At 33.3% G+C, this 17679-nt stretch overlaps 1 non-coding gene across 1 annotated transcript; it reads left to right on the forward strand.

The window, feature by feature from the left end:
• The first annotated feature begins 977 nt into the window (after positions 1-977).
• On the forward strand, positions 978-1084 carry LOC114580007. The gene has a single exon (XR_003701281.1). It is a non-coding gene; the product is annotated as a small nucleolar RNA R71 (small nucleolar RNA).
• Positions 1085-17679: the final 16595 nt, after the last annotated feature.

Genomic DNA, 17679 nt, shown 5'->3' on the forward strand with positions numbered 1-17679 from the left:
ACTTTTTAAATACTTTCAAAAACCTAGAGAATTATTTATCCATATTTGTTTAATTAGTCTCTAAGAAAAGAGTGGTGGTGGATGCTCTACAACTTTGCTAATAAGTCTTTTAACTTCTTTAATAGGTTTTGGTTATTCCTTAGGTGAGTCAGGCACTATAGGATTTTCTACCATAATTTTCTCATGAGTTTAATCTTTTTTTATAAGAGTCTCCTAAATCTTTTCCACTTCTTAGCAGAGTAGTATTGTAATGCTCTTCCAAATTCTTATCATGAAGATTAGCATAATCATCATGGGATTTACTATTAATCAAAATAGTAAGATGGCCTATTTTGTTTTCTATATTTCTAAGTGTAGCATTTTGGCTCTATAATTGGTTTCCCATCTGAAGCACTAAATCTTCCAAAGGTGTCTTCCATTGAATTGATTATTCTCATTAAAGCTTGGGGATAAAAGGTTCTAGGGTTCACTACAGACTGTTGAGGGTTATTCCAATGTACTATAGAATTAGGCTGACTTGCATTTTATTAATTTCCACCATTATTATTACTCTAACTAAAATTAGCATGGTTCTTTCAACCTGGATTGTATGTATATAAATATGGATTATTTATCTTCCATAACAATCACATTCTCAACCCCACAAGCACTAGACTCGCTAGAAAATTCAAATCATTCTCTTATAAATGGAGAGATGATCCCAATACTAAACTAACTCGAAGATTATCTAACTACTTAGACATATAAGCTACCTGAGCAATATAAATAGGTAAAACATCCTACTCATAAAACACTAGCTACTTTCTTAGGATTCACCCTATCATAACTAAAAGTTATTTGTTTTCATTTTCTCTATCAAGACATAAGCCTCATCAAAATATTTTGACATTAAAGATCATCTAGAAGTTGCATCAATTATTTACCTAAGGGATTCTACAAGAAAATTATAAAAAGTTTTAATAACCAACCAATCTAGCAAAATATGTTGAGAGCACTTTCTAATCATCTCCTTAAATTTTTCCTAGCTCTCATAAATTGACTCTCCATAAAATTGGGAAAAAGAAGTAATATCACTCCTAAACTTTACAATTTTAGAAGATGGAAAGTACTTAGAGATAATTCAAATAGATGTATGTCAAATAGAATCATTATTGATTCCATTATAACAAATGTTGCATAAATTTCTAAAAAACCTTGCTAAATATAAGTCGGGGTCCTCAAAAGTAGTTTTTCTAAACTAAGACTTCTAAACCATTTGGATCTTGTAGGATTTAGCTCAAAAGTATTTTCTTGGATTGTAGATCAGTTGATACTCTGATGAATTTTTTCAACTATGGGATCAGCACACTCCCTAAGAGGTCTAGGATGGTTCTGATTTGGATTTAGTTTGGCCATTCCTATAACTAAAATCTATTTAGTTTTTAAAAATTTTTATGGGTTATTTCTATTACTAGTTCAAATAATAATGGTCCTTTATTGGATTTACTATGTATACAACAACAATAAATAGGAAATAAAATCCAATATAACAACTTAAAAATAATAATTATAAAAAAATAAGTTCACAGTTTCACTAGTGACAGCAATAATAATAAATACCAAAATAAATTAAGTAGGGTTAAATATACAACATTTTTTGGATAATATAAAGATAATTACAAAAGCATACATTATTTCCCCAATAACAACGCCAAAAAATTAGTTTTTGGGCAAGTTATCTGCTTCTTATGAATTGACTTGGTATTATGAATATATATTTTATAAGCTCTTAAATAACACAATCGTATGTGTTGATCAAGTAATAAGATGTATGAGAGAGTGTCAATCCTATGAGAAAATATGATGCTACAGTTGACTCTAGTACTATCCACATAAGCTATTAAATTTATCCTATGCAATGAAAAAAAGAACAAATATTATAACTACTGAGAAATGCATAAAATAGTGAAGATACATATAATTAAAGATGTTTTAAGCTAATGATAGTGAATGAACCTATGTTTTCCTAACCATAATCATTTATAATAGCACTGGATCAGGCATAAATACCCTTAGATCTATGTCAACCTTATAAAGGTGTAAAGAAAGATTTATGATCTTTCTACAATGATATTATCTCCATAAAATCTAGAATCTTACTCATCTTATATCTAAGTATAAAAGCATTCCATCTCAATTCTCCTAATTTTTTTAACATTCCTCTACTAAAGTAATGTATCACACTAGTTTTTAAATTTATACATGGTCATTGCATAAATTAAATAAAGCATAAGAGAAATTGAGAATTGTGATTAACCTTTATGTACAAGAGTCTATATTAGAATATACATAGATTATTCATATCATCATCCCAAAATAAGAAGTTTAGGGCTATAGAAATAATTTGGAGCAAAACATTTTTCATTACTTGCTTAAAAAAGGTTACAAATAGAAAAGATGAAGAAAATATCACCCATAATGGAGAATCCTAAATAGATCCTGCAAATGGAGTCTCCCATAAGTGAACCCTCCTTACAACTTCACTTTCCACACTCCTTTCCACTCTTAAGTGTTATTTTACTCACTATAAGGATGACTAGCCACTCCACTAAACTTATCTCATTATCCTCTAGTATCGCTCTATGGACTTTAGGATGGACTCATAAAAAATGCAATAATAACTATTTATTTTTATATAAATAGACTCATGCATCACGTCACTCGAAAGGGTGGCACCACGGTGTTAAAATATGAATTAGCACCTTGGAACTACTAAATTAGCTTAGTTGCAGCATTGGACTAACCAGGCATGATGCATGATCAATTTGGTGTTATGCTTTCTTTCATAACTACTCTACTTTGACATTGCAAAAGATTGGGCACTATATTGCTTTTCTTATCTTTCATTGTTGTGGTGCTTTAGAGGTTGGCACTTCAAGTTTGAATTATTGATGAATTTGACAGTGTAGAGCACTGCAGTGTTCCTTTTATGGAGTAGAGGTGCTCATAGCATTGTGGCGATGGCATTTATTCTAGCAAGGCTCTAAATTAAATTCAATTTTTTTGAGACTGTGGTGCTATAATGTATGGTTTTGACAATGGGCATTGTAGGCTTACTGACACTGATGTTCGGGGTGTTGCATAGTTAATTCTAACTTTGTAAATTTTCATCATTTTTTCTAAGACATTCTTGCACAACATCAACTAAAAAAATATTTTTATTGGAATTTAACTCAATAAAAAATAAGTATAATTTTCACTTAATACATATTATCTTCAGAAAGGAAGAACTAATTTTGGAGCAGGACAATCTAGGCAGTCTTAAGGACAAAAGACTATAGGATTGAGAGAATATAATGAAAGATTTATGAATAGGGCCAATGATAGAGCTATCATGGGTCCTAATGCACCAACAGTACCTACTCTAGTGATGTCATGAGTGCATAACTTGCAGTATTAGGAAGACAGACTAAAACCAGAGAGTTTGACTGGTAAGAAATTTATTTTGAATGATTGATTGACATAGCATTCATAAGTGAATGACATGTGATTGAATGAAATGCGTGACTATATAAGAAAGCTATTTCTAGGTTGATGTAAATCCTTCAATCCGCTTTAATTATATTTTGATATGGATTTTTTTTGAATGAATTTATTATATACTGTCTTTATGCATGAATTCTTATAGAAAATATTGAGGATGATATTTTTTTATGGTGGGTAAATTGTAACAACCTAAAATTTTAAATAAATTTAAAATGGGAAATCTAAATTTTAGTTTGAACTGAGCGCTGTGGTGTTGAGCTTGTGTATGTGGCAGCACTGGCTTGTAAGCACAACAGTGCCAAAAGTTTCCACCACGATATTGAAGGCTCTATTATATAGTAATTTTAAATTTAGTATACAACACTGCGATGCTGGCGTTACAATGGTATGCACTAAAATAAATTTTTATACATATTAAAATCCATTTTACTCCAATCACTCATGTATCCTCACCCACCAACTCCAACTTACTATGGAAGGGAGAAGGGAAGGAGGAAAGAGGAAAGAAGAAAGAAAAAGTTTTCATTTTGATCTTCGATCCATTTCACCGCTTTGTAAAATTTTTTCAGATTTTGGTATGTTAATTTGGAGACTATTTGAACTCCGATTTCAACAAACCTATAGTTGAACTGAACGTCTCAAAAATACGAACCCGACGACACCAAATTTGATTCAATCAGAGCTCAAATGAGTCCAAATCAAGAACTTGAAGCACATTTGGAAGGTTCAATCCATAATTTGGATTACTAAACATTTTTTAAACATGACATGGTTATAGTCGAATCGAGCAGCTCAACAAACTAATCTAATGATCCCAAGATTATCAAACTCTGATATCATTAAGACAGTCAAATGTCTGGTAAACGGTCCATGAAAGAGGGATTCAACATCGGCTGTCTATTCAAATAACTCCCAATTTACAATTGATTTTCCTCCTATTTACTGGTCATGCCACTCCCAGAAAACTATAAATCAACACTTTATTTCTCATGAGAAGGGGACCCAAGCAAGGGGGAGGAAAGAAGGGACCCAAGCAAGAAGAGAGGGAAGAGAAGGAAGAGTCTTATTTCCACCAGACTCCTCCTCGATCACCACTAGACTTCAACCTGGCCATCTACTGACACTAAACTTTCACCCATCTACTGATGAAAGTCAATTTTTTTCCTGACCACCAACTGACGCCGGATTTTCTCCCAGCCACCAACTAACTCCAGTCTTTGGTCGGTCGCTAGATTTTTACCTAAAGTCAAACTTCCATCCGTCGCCATATTTCTACTCGACGACGAACTTTCACCAGTCACTAGACTTTTATCCATCACCGGAATTCCACCAAACGACGGACTTCAACTTGTCGTTGGATTTTGACCTAACGCTGGACATCCGCCCATCACCGGACATCAAATCATCTCTGAACTTCTACCCGTCGCTGAACTTTCATTAGAATTCTACTTGATGAAAAACTTTTGCCCGTCTCCAGATATCTGCCCAACGCAGCACTTTTGTCGGACTTCTACCCGACACAAAACTTTCACCCATCGTCAGATTTTTGTCCATTTTTGTACTTGTACCCGACATCGAATTTCTGCCCGTCGCCAGAGTTTTTTCCATTGTTGGACTTCGACCTGAAGTCGGACTTCCACCCGTCTCTGGACTTTTACCAGTCGTCGGACTTCTATTTGGCACTGGACATCTGTCCGTTGCCAGACTTCTACCTGACGCCAGACGTTTACCCTCATTAGACTTTTACCAGTCACCAAACTTTCGTCAGACTTCTACCCGATACAAGACTTCTGCCTGCATCAGATTTCTGCCCGATGTTGGACTTCTGTCGGTCAGAGGTCCTTCTATTCTCCATCTCCCACCTACTATGATCTTTTTAGCCTCTATCGCTAGACAACGATCCTTCCGACCTCCGTCGCCTGTCGACTACGTTCCTTCTTATTGTTTGAATAGTTGCTATTTGAATGAGTTATATTTATGCAACTTATGTAGTTTTGATGATTCCAAACATTATTGTTCAAATGTATAGTTATCTCCTAACAATTTCAGAAGATTTGCACTTGCTCTTGTGTGTACTAACATTTCAGGAAAATCAGACTCCAGACTACGAAAACTTCAATTCAAATTCAACATGAGATATTTTGTTTAATTGATGTTTGTCTTTTCTTTGAATTAATTTTGAAAGGGAGTGATTGTAATTGAGTGAATAAAATCTCACACACACAAATAAGGAGATCTTGAAATTCTATACTGATCGTACAGGACGATATTTATCGTACTGGACGATCTGTCAGTTATCTCCTATAGAGCACTTGGAACGAATAGGAACTTGCTTTAAAAAATTTTTCTAAGTCCTATTCGTCCAGGACGAAATTTATTATCGTCCCAGGCGATGGGTTCACTGTAAACTTTTCGTCCAGACGAATTTTACCATCGTACGAGGCGACCAGTGCTCTGGAAAATTTTTGTCCAGACGAAAATAAATATCGTACAGGACGATCAGTTCTCTGGAATTTTTTCGTCCAGACGAAAACAAATTATCGTCCGCGGCGATTGGTTCTCTGGAAAATTTTCGTCCAGACGAAAATAAATATCGTACAGGACGATCAGCTCTCTGGAAATTTTTCGTCCAGACGAAAACAAATTATCGTCCGCGGCGATTGGTTGTCTGGAAAATTTTCGTCCCGACGAAATAAATAATCGTCCAGGACGATCGGCTCTCTGGAAAATTTTTGTCCAGACGATCACATTTTCGTTCAAACGATAAACCGACTTAGAACAGTTTTCAGCAGTTTCTAGAACCGACCTTGTAATAACCGTTCGTACTGGACGAACCAAGTTCGTACAGGACGATCAGCTGTACGAAGTTAGTTCGTACACATATACAAATTGGGTCGTTTCAGATCGTTTAAGTAAAATCGTCCAGGACGATCCAGGATCGTACAGGACGATCCACAGCGTACAGAATTGAAATTTTGCAGTTTTTGGGCGGTTTCACTTGTCTTTTCTATAAATAGTCCAAATTAGACTGCCACCCAATCTTTTTGTCATTTGATCTTCGTGCCTCTTGAGAGAATAGCCAAGGAGAGAGTGGAAGAGAGCATTCAAAGGAGGATTCCTACCACTGGAGCGAGAAGGCTTCACTTGGATTGCTAAGGTAAGAGTCTCTACTTGTGAAATTGGATTTCTTCACTCTTTTTCTTTCTTCCTTCTAGATTCTTGTGAGAAGATCATTCAAGAAGGTCTGGTTCTCTGCCGACACTTGGAGAGATTCAAGAAGGTCCGGTTCTCTGCCGACACTTGGAGAGTGTGAACAGACGAGGGTTCTCTGCCCACACTAGGAGAGTGTGAAAGGAAGAAGGTTCTCTGCCTACACTTGGAGAGTGTGAACAGCCGTAGGGTTCTCTGCCCACACTAGGAGAGTGTGAAAGGACGACGGTTCTCTGCCGCACCGGGTAGTGGTGAAAAGAGTGTTTTGTACAGGCTTCTCCGCCATTCTGTGGGTGCTAAAGGAGAGTCACTTTGTGGTATTAGTGCAATACTCAGAGGGTGCCTCTGAGGAGTGGATGTAGGTCTGGTTATAGACCGAACCACTATAAATCTGGTGTCATTTACTTTATAGCTTTTACGTTTCCGCACTTTAAATTTCAGTTTTAATAACTCTGTGGTTGAAAAACATTTTTCTACTAACTTTAAAAGAAAATTTTATTTCGGTTCAACTTTATTATTAAGAGGGTTTAAAATTTTAAAAAACTACCAATTCACCCCCCCTCTTGGTAGCCTTGGGACATTTACTTAGGCTTAACAACCTAATTACTGGACTCAACATATCTGTTCTGGTGGAGAGCTTTGAATGGCGCCTTACCAACGAAGGAGTGGTTATGCTATAGAAGACTAGCGAATAACAATGATTGTCCGAGAGGTTGTCAGGAGAAAGAAGACACATAGCACATTATCATTAAGTGTAGCAAGTTGATGGTTTTATTATAGAAACTGAGAAGTTATGGTTTCAATGTCCCTTCTTTTCAAAAGTTAAAAGAATGTATTTTAACATTAAAACAGAACACTGATATGGGACTTGTGAAGATCTATGCTTTGGCGGTTTATTACAATTGGAGATCACGGAATGTGGTCAGGCACGGTAATGCTGAAATTCCTATTGCTTACACAGCTGCAGAAATCATTTCCCATGTTTCACACCTTCAGTCAAATCCAATTGAGAAGAACTGGAGCACCAACCAGCCATTGCTGTCCAAATCTTGGTGTCCCCCTCCCGAAGGTTGGATTAAGCTGAACGTTGATGCGGCTCTCACCGTGAATAACAGGGCTGGTATAGCATGAGTACTTAGAGATTGCGAAGGTAGAATGTTATGTGCATATGGTAGAAAATTAATTCATTGGGACATAGCATATCTGGAACTTAAAGCTATTCTTTCATTTGGAAACTACATTCAAAAATGGTTTTGTGAATACAATGGAATAATCATTGAGGGAGACAATGTGAATATCATAAAGTTGCTCCAAGATACAATCAACATGAAGACCACAAAAGGTACGTGTATATATATTTAGATGTATAATAATCACTTATAAAGAAAAAACTGAGGCAAAAGTCCCAATTTATCATAAGCTTAACATCATAATAAAAATTATCAGATAAAAGAAGCTCATAAAAATATGTGTATATATATATAGACTCTACAAATTTTGAAGTCCGAAAATAGGGGGGGCAACTAATATATCATCAAAAAATACCTTGATTGAGCACGAATCTTGATGCAAAATCAAGTCGAAAGCTTCAATAATTAAAAGTAAGACCATCATAACCTTGATTTTTGCAAACTTATTGTCGAAATGAGTGTCTCGGAAACATGAACCTAATGACACCAAAATCGACCAAATTCGAGCCCAAATGAGTCTAAATAAAAAACGTGAAGCACTTTTAGAAGAATCAAACAATAATTTGGGTTACCAAATGGTCTCCAATAGTGACATGCTTATAATCAAATTGAGCAGCTCGGCGAGACGAATCCAACGAGCCTAAGTTCATCAATTTTTGATATCATTAAAATAGTCAAAGGTCTATTGAATGGTGCATGATCGCAAGAATAAAGATCGATCGTCCATCTGAACCACTCCCAATTTACCCTTGATCTTCCACTTATTTACAAGTCATACAACTCAAGAATTCTATAAATAGAACCTCATTTCCACTTGAAATTAGGGAGAAGAGCCAAGAGAGAAGAAAAAGAGAAGGAAGAAAGCTCCATCCGCCTAACTCATCCTCGACCACCGTTGGAGTTCTGCCACACCACCGTCGGAGTTATGCAGCACCACTGCCACAGTTATGTCAAACCACCACTAGATTATCCAAGGTCGTCGAAGTGCCACAAGAAGCCGGAGTGACCCCTGATGCTGAAGTGACACTACCAGACCACCGCCTGACACTGGAGTGCGGTCAGACCACCACCTGAGGCCCGGACTTCTACATGACCACCAACTGACGCCCGGAGTTTTGTCGGAGTACTTCCCTGCTACTACTATCATTCTGACCCTGATCTCTGTTCGATCTTTATATCCATAAATAATAGTGGAAATGAAACTCAAGATGTTTAGAAAATTAAATTGATGCATTCTCTATATTAATTTTCTTAATAAATAATAATTTTAAAATATGAAATGAAGAAAACTTACTGAAATGTTGATTGAGATTTTAGATCTTCTTCGCTGAAACGTTGATTGAGATCGTAAGTCTTCTTCTTCTAATCACCCACAAAATATATTTTAGTGAGTGGGCACAATCAGTCAATTATTGATGAATACTTTTTTTTAATCTAATTTGTGTTCTAAACACAATTTAATCATTCAAAAAGAAAAGACTATGAGACTAACATTCTTCTCATATATATTCTTATCTCTCATGAAGGAATCATGTATCATCATCATTTTCATGCAGAACTTAATTCTTATTTATAAGAAAAGTTCACATCTTTTCAATTTTGAATACATCTTTCTATAAGCGCCTCTTAGTAATTCATTAAGTATTTTTAATCAATATTAAAATGATAACTATCATGACACATCATGACACATCATCAATCTTATCTTTAATTTTTAATATTAAAAGATATTAATGATGAGTCATCATTATCTTCATGAAAAATAATAAAATTAAAAGGTGATCATAAATGTGTTATTGATATAATTATAATTCAACATTTATATTATGTCATATTCTTAATGATAGTGTTCAATATATAATAGAGCTTAGGTGATAAAGAAGGGACCTATAGATAGGGGCGAAGCCAGGATTTTTTTCATGTGGGGGCACAAATCATTTGAGTAAAAAAAAAAATCTCAACTTTTTTCATCTGGGCTTGGAATTGGCACAGGCCGTTTTAATTTTTTTTTTAAATAATTAGATTCATTATAAAAACTAAAAAGATAAAATATATGATAAAAAAACTTACAATTGAAAATACTAAATTTTGAGATTCTTCTTATCTATTATATATCATTTTCAATATAAGCAATTAAACAATTATTCATTCAAAAGTCTCCCATTCGATTGTACAATCAAGTCATTGTCAAAAAAAAAAAAAAAAAATGCTAGTTAGAAGATAAATAACTAAAAAATTTTACTAACAACTGTTACACATGTAACAAAGTACTAGAGCACTCACAATCCTTCACTTATGGAAATGTTTCTGAATGAGAAAATTACAACATCAACAATTATAGGAAATTGCATAACAAAACAAAATCGGCTTAACAAAGAAATAGCAGAAAATTTATGAAACAATTATAGGATTTCTCCTGGATTAGTTTTAATTATTAATATGATAGTAAAGTTAATAAAAATGCTTCCAAAAACTGGGAAACAAATTTACAACGGCGTGATCATGAATTCCCTTATGGGAAGTTATTTATACAAACAAATTTAAACACCATCAAAAGCATATATTTATGAGAAGTTATTTTTACAAACATGAAATGTCTTAAAAAAAAAAAAGTATTACATTTACCTTAACAAAGAAACAGTAGAAAAATAAGAGAAAAATTCTATGATTGCAATTTTCTCACAGAATTATTGCAATATATTTTTCAAAATAATATATTACATTTCACTTAACAAACTAAACTAAAAGCATATATATTAGAGAAAAAAATTATGTGAGGATTTGGTTTTTTGCAATAGCCAATAAATTTTTCCCCCATAATGACTTCACAATCAGTTTAGAAGGGTACTCATCATCGCTACTCAACTTTCAATGCTTCCGAAAGTCTGAAACCAACCCAGCTTTTAAATAGATACAACAAGTTACAGGATACCAAGATACAGCCAGTAGCCGGAAACCAACACAATTACCATTCACCAGGCAGTTCAAGTAGGCAACCAAGACATCAACCCAGGTAAACCCAGCAAGACATCATTCCAGAAAAACCAAGACAGCATCCAACACAGCATCCCAAGGCATCACAAGGGAAGCCAATTCGAAATCTCCCGCAAACTGACCCAAAAAGTCAACAACCAAGATAGCAACCAATGTAAAGTGGTAAACTAATGCACCTTTACAAAGAAACCAATACAGCAGCCCATACAACCAAACCGAGTTTCCCAGGAGACCAACCCACTGTGATAGATTAAAACCCATCATGGACTGAACAGAAAACCCAGCACAAACTGAACAAAAAAACCTTCTAAAAATAGATTTAATTGAACATCACCTCTTCAACTATTCGGCCAAAAACATCCCCAAAACCGAAAGCATGCCAATCCACAAATGCATGCCAAAATTTACCAAATCTTCAAAAAAAATGATATAATATTTGACATAAAGCAAATCAGCAAGACAAAAATAAATCGGACAAACCCTAAACAGCTATACCCAAAAACTTTTCACGAAACTTCGAAATATTTTGATCAATCAGCAGGAAAACAAACCACCCTCTACTGTGCTCACAGATCAAGCTTCTAAAAGGAGAAAATAGAAAAAAATATAAGAAATACAAACAGCGATCGATGTAGATGTTCGTGTTGAGCCAAATGAGATGTGCACGATGAACACCACGTACCCTACGCACCAACAAGACAACAATATGCCAGAGAAGGAGAAGAGAGGAAACCGTCGACAGAGCGAGGAGGTCCGGAGAGAAGAAACAAAAACCCTAGACGAAGAAGCGAAGAAGAGGAGGCGGATGCGAAATGCTGCCCTATGGAGCCCTAACACCAATTAAGGCATCGCGCGAAAATTAATACAGCGCGGGTCAAAACGGGTTGCTATCGGGTTGTCGTGTCAACCCGGACCCGACCCGAAAGTTGAACCGGGTCAATTTACTAAACCCGAACCCGACCCGTTTTGAGATCGGGTCGGGTCAGACCCAAAATTTCCGTGTCGGGTTCGAGTCGGGTTTTCGTGTCGTGTCACTTATCGTCTCTGCCTATGGACCTATAATTCAAGCTCCAATAAATTTAATCATTAATTTAACTCTTAAATTAATAAATTAAAATTATTAATTTTAATATTATTTCATTATAAATATAAAATTATACTCTTAAAATTATAGTATAATTTGCTCAATTTAAAAAATTGAATTGTCCATTGATTTAATCATTACATATAAATAATCCTCCATAAAAAATTCATGATTAGAGCTAGGTAATTCTATAACCTCACTAATTATATCTTGATCATTGAATTCTAATTAATTCTCTAATGAATAATAAACTTTGTGACCTCATCACAAAATTTGAACGCTCAATTGTTCAGGTTCTGAATTAATTATTCAAGGGAACATATTTTCTAACTTTCAAAAATGAAAAGAATGGATTCCATATTTGTATATTAACATTCCTAGCCATTTATTTCATTGTGTTTCTGTACAATGATTGAGTTTATTTCTTCCAAACTATTTTTGAGTAAATCAAAAAACTAAATATCACAAATAGGAGTTTAGAGTTTATTAATAACTCGAGATTAATATTATTTTATATATGATCATCTTTATGATTAATTTTGAATTCTCTATAATTAAAATATAATTTATTAGAGAATTCAAAATTTATCTAATCTAGTTCTATATAATCATATTATATAAAGTACCTCTATCCTTAATATCTCCCTTTCGAATAATCCAGATAAGATTATTTCATTCTTAATGTTGATAGACCATACTAATAATATTCAATTATAGATTCCAACTATAATTAATAATCATAAACTTGTTTTGATTATTATCCACAACTAAATCCTCTTGTATATAATTATATACTGAATTATGGTTATATAAATAATCATGAAACAAAAAATATTATATCAAATGATAATATCGAAACATGTTAAACTTGTCTTTAAATATTTATTTTTATAAAAATGTATTACAATAATATTTCTTTAAGACATATTCTCTAACAAACTCCCACTTGTCCTAAAGCAAATGTGACATCTTTCTTAATCCCATTGCTTGTGCATGTTTCTAAAAATTTCTTTCAGGTATCATCTTGGTAATGAATCAATAATATTCTCTTGTGATGTTATCTTCTATACTGATACTTTACCCTTGATACATCATCATGAAATTATTTGATCAGGCTCGAATCTCGGCGCAAAAATCAAGTTGGAAACCTCAAAAATTAAATTCAGGAGCATTTGAACTCCGATTTTAGCGAGCTTATACTCAAACTGAGCGTCTCAAAAATACAAACCCAATGACACCAAATTCAACTTGATCCAAACCCAAATGGGCCCAAATCAAGCACCCGAAGTACTTTTGGAAAGCTTGTACCACAATTTGAGTTACGAAACGGTCTCTGATTTTAACTAGCTTATAGTCAAATCGAGCGGCTCGATGAGATGAATCCAACGAGCCCAAGATCACTGAATTCCAACATCACTAAGGCTTTCAAATGTCTAATGAACGGTACATGATCGAAGGGTTCAATATTGGCCGTCCATTCAACCACTCCCTATTCGCCCATAATCTCACACCTATTTATAAGCTATGTCTCTCCAGAAAAACTATAAATAGAGAAGAAGAGAAGAGAAGAAGGAGGAGAATCACATGAGAAGAGAGAGAAGAAGAGAAGAGAAGAAGGAGGAGAATCAGCTCATCTTCGACCACCGCCGGAGTTCTTTCTGCCGTCTGAATACGCCGGAATTCTGCCAGATTTTTGGGAGACATCGAAATTCTGCAAAACTTTGTAACTTTGCCTCAATTTAGAAGAAACTAATTGTAATTTGATCGTCCTGACTTGTGGGACGAATCAACTTATGTACTTCAAGTGAACACCAGTGGAACTACTTCAACTGGGCGTGGCCCCGTAGTTTTTTCCCTCTTTTGGGTTTTCCACGTAAAAATCCTGGTGTTCATTTTTTCCTTTCTTGTTTGTGTGTGCTGAATATTCGTACAATGCTTGGACGTAAAATTATGAACTCTACTGCCGCGTATATTCTAGCACGCAATGACCCTCTTTCATAATCTCTCTTATCAAATAATATTTTCTATCTATATGCTTTGCCCTTTTATAATTTCTGGCTTTTTTTGTATTTTATATAGTTGCACTATTATTACAAAATAGTGTTAGAAGTTTTTCTAAATTTGGAACAACTTCCAATTCTATTAGAAAATTACGGAGCCAAACTGTTTCTTTAGCCACTTCTATAGTTGCCACATATTCAGCTTCCATAGTTGAGTTAGAAATACATGATTATTTTATACTTCTCCAAACTATGGCTCCACTTCCTAAAAATAATATCGAGCAATATGTGGATTTACTTTCATCTCTATCCGATTGAAAGTTAGCATCAGTGTATACTTTAGGGATCAAATCACTTATAGAATACACAAGTATATATTCTTTAGTTCTTATGAGATATTTAAGTATATATTTATCTGCCACAAAATAAAACCTTCCTGGGTTAGATTGATATCTACTGACTATGCCTACGGCATAATAAATGCCACCCTTGTACACAATATTACATACATTAAACTACCATCTGCTGATGGATAAGGCACTTGTAGCATATCATCTTTTTCATGTTGTGTTTGAGGACATAAATTACATAACGTGAAGGCATATTTCTTTTCTTAGAGTTTTGCATCCCAAATCTTATTAGAATCTTCTCAATATATGATGCTTAAGAAATTGCTAATATTTTATTTTTACGATCTCTTATTAATTTAATCTCAAGTATAAAACTTGCCTCTCCCAAATCTTTCATTTGGAAATGTTTAGCTAGTTTTTTTCTTTATGTCAAATAATAATTCACTATTATTCCCAATAAGTAGAATATCATCTACGTAAAGAATTCAAAATACCACTACTTGATTTTTAAAATACTTGTAAACATAAGGTTCATTTAAGCTTTGATCAAATTCATAAGATTTAATTGCTTCATCAAATCTTATATTCCATGATCTTGAAGCTTGCTTAAGTCCATATATAGATATTTGTAGTTTGCAAACTTTTTGCTCTTGACTTTCTATTATGAAACCCTCTAGTTATTTCATAAAAAATCTTTCTTCAAAATAGCCATTCAAAAAAATCATCTTGACATCCATTTTCCAAATTTCATAGTCATAATATGCAGCAATGAATAAAATTATACGTATGGATTTAAGTATAGTAATAGGAGAGAAAGTTTCATCAAAATCAATACCCTCCTTTTGGGTGTATCCTTTTTCCACTAGCCTTGCTTTATAAGTCTCAACTTTTTCATTACACTTATTTTTTTCTTATAAATCCATTTACATCCTATAAGTCTTACCTCATTAGGAAGATCCACAAGTTCCCAAACAGAATTGAAATACATCAAATCTATTTCAATTTTCATGGCTTCTAACCATTTTTCTTTATCAGTATCCTATAATGCTTGTTTATATGTTAATGGATCATCATTTTCATCATCAGATGCAATAATATATGCTTCTCCATTAATATTATATCGAGAGGGTAATCTAATAACTCTCCCACTACGACAAGGTAATAAAGTTCTTGATTTTGAGTGGTGTTTTCTTTTTCTTAACTTTCAATAATATTATCCATATCTTTTGTGATTGGTTCATATATCAATTCTTTGAGTAACACTTTACTCCGAGATTTGAAATCTTTTATATATTCATGTTCAAGAAAAGTAGCATTTGTCGATACAAATACTTTCTTTTCTTGAGGAATATAAAATAAACCTCCTCTTATACCTTTAGGATATCCGACAAAAATGCGTACTTTTGAATGAGATTCTAACTTATATGTTTTTGCTTTTAATACATGTGTCAAACATCCCCATATATGGATGTGTCATAAACTAGGTTTACGTCCACTCCATAACTCTAAAGGTGTCTTATGTATTGATTTTGAAGGTACAATGTTCAAAATATACATTGCAGTTTATATTGCATATCCCCAAAACGAATTTGGTAAGGACGAGTAACTTAATATAGACATAACCATGCATATCGAGCAATGTTCGGTTTCTTCTTTCAGCAACACCATTTTGTTGTGGAGTTGCATGTGCAGTGAGTTGCGATACAATTTCATTCTCAATTAAATAATTTTTGAATTATGTATCTAAATACTCACCACTACGATTAAATATAAGTATTTTTAATAACTTACTTAATTGATTTTCAACTTCATCACGAAATTCCTTAAGCTTTCTAAAAGTTTCATATTTTCTTATCATTAAATAAACATAATCATATCTTGAATAGTCATCAATAAAAATGACAAAATATTCATAATCACCTCTTGCTTGTATATTAAATGGACCATAAACATCTGAATATACAAGTTGGTTTTTTTTTTCTCTTTCAGTTTTTACATAAAAAGTTCTCTTAGTCATTTTTCCTTCTAAGCAAGATTTACAGATTGGTAGAGTTTCGACTGTCATTTCTCTTAATGGATCATTCTTTATTTATCTTTCAATCCTATTTAAGTTTATATGACCAAGTCTAAGATGCCATAAATATATAATATCTTCACATGAAATCTTTTGTTCTTTTTGTTTAGGTTCTTTAACTTTGAATATTTCAGTGTTAAACATTATGTTTTCAGTGAGTTTTAACATAAAGAGTCCATTTTCCATAATTGTAGAATAAATATTCAAACTATTTTTAGAAATAACAATCTCATTATTATAAAAAGAGAGTCCAAAATATTATTTAAATAACTTTGAAATAGACACAATATTTCTAAAAAACCTTGTAATAAAATAAACATTATTTAATACAAGATATTTATTTTCAAATTCAAGCCTAACGGCTCCCACTTCTTGAGCTGATATTATACTTCTTGTCCCTACTCTCATAATATGTTCTCCACTAGCAAGCCTCCTCCAAGAACTAAACATCTGTAATGAAGAACATACAAAAAATTAAAGCTCATTTAGTAATTTAGTAAGATTATACTTTAGACGATTCATAAAGTAATTGCTATTGAATTGTAGAAATCATGAGGATAAAGTTTCTAAAATCCCCACATGAGTTTCCTCATCAATGATCGCTCCATTAATCTTAGCTCCATGAATATAATTTATCATTTTGAGAATATGTTCCCTAACTGAGACATTTGCTTTTATTTTAGAATTCATAATTGCTTTGATAGCTTCATGACGAGCTTGTTTAGAAGATTGCCCAAACATGGATTGGAGAGATTCCATAATCTCATATGTAGTTATCATATTTTCATCTTGTGATCTTAGCACGTCAGACATGCTAGCAAGGAGATAACACCTTGCTTTATTATCTGAGTCAATTCATTTTTATAGGCATCTCATATAGTACGAGAATCATTAGTAGCATGAGGTGGAGGACATTCCTCATTCAAAATAAACTTATGATTTTTAGAAATTAGTACAAGGTTCATATTGCTTTTCCATTTCACAAAATTTCCCCAATTAACTTTTCATTTGTATCAGAATGTGATTCATCATAATAACTGAAATACATCAATAAATATATTTTAAAAAATAGCATGACATATCATATAAAATTTGACATATATCAACATGATTAATATACATGTATGATCTATGTCTCAAACAAATTAAAAAAAAATGTTAATGCCGCGATTATACTAATTTTATCAATAATATGCTGCATAGGGTCAATCATATTATTATAAAATTAAATTGATAATTTATCATTTAATAA

This window comes from Dendrobium catenatum, unplaced genomic scaffold, assembly GCF_001605985.2.
Source record: "Dendrobium catenatum unplaced genomic scaffold, ASM160598v2 fragScaff_scaffold_726, whole genome shotgun sequence".
Lineage (NCBI taxonomy): Eukaryota > Viridiplantae > Streptophyta > Magnoliopsida > Asparagales > Orchidaceae > Dendrobium > Dendrobium catenatum.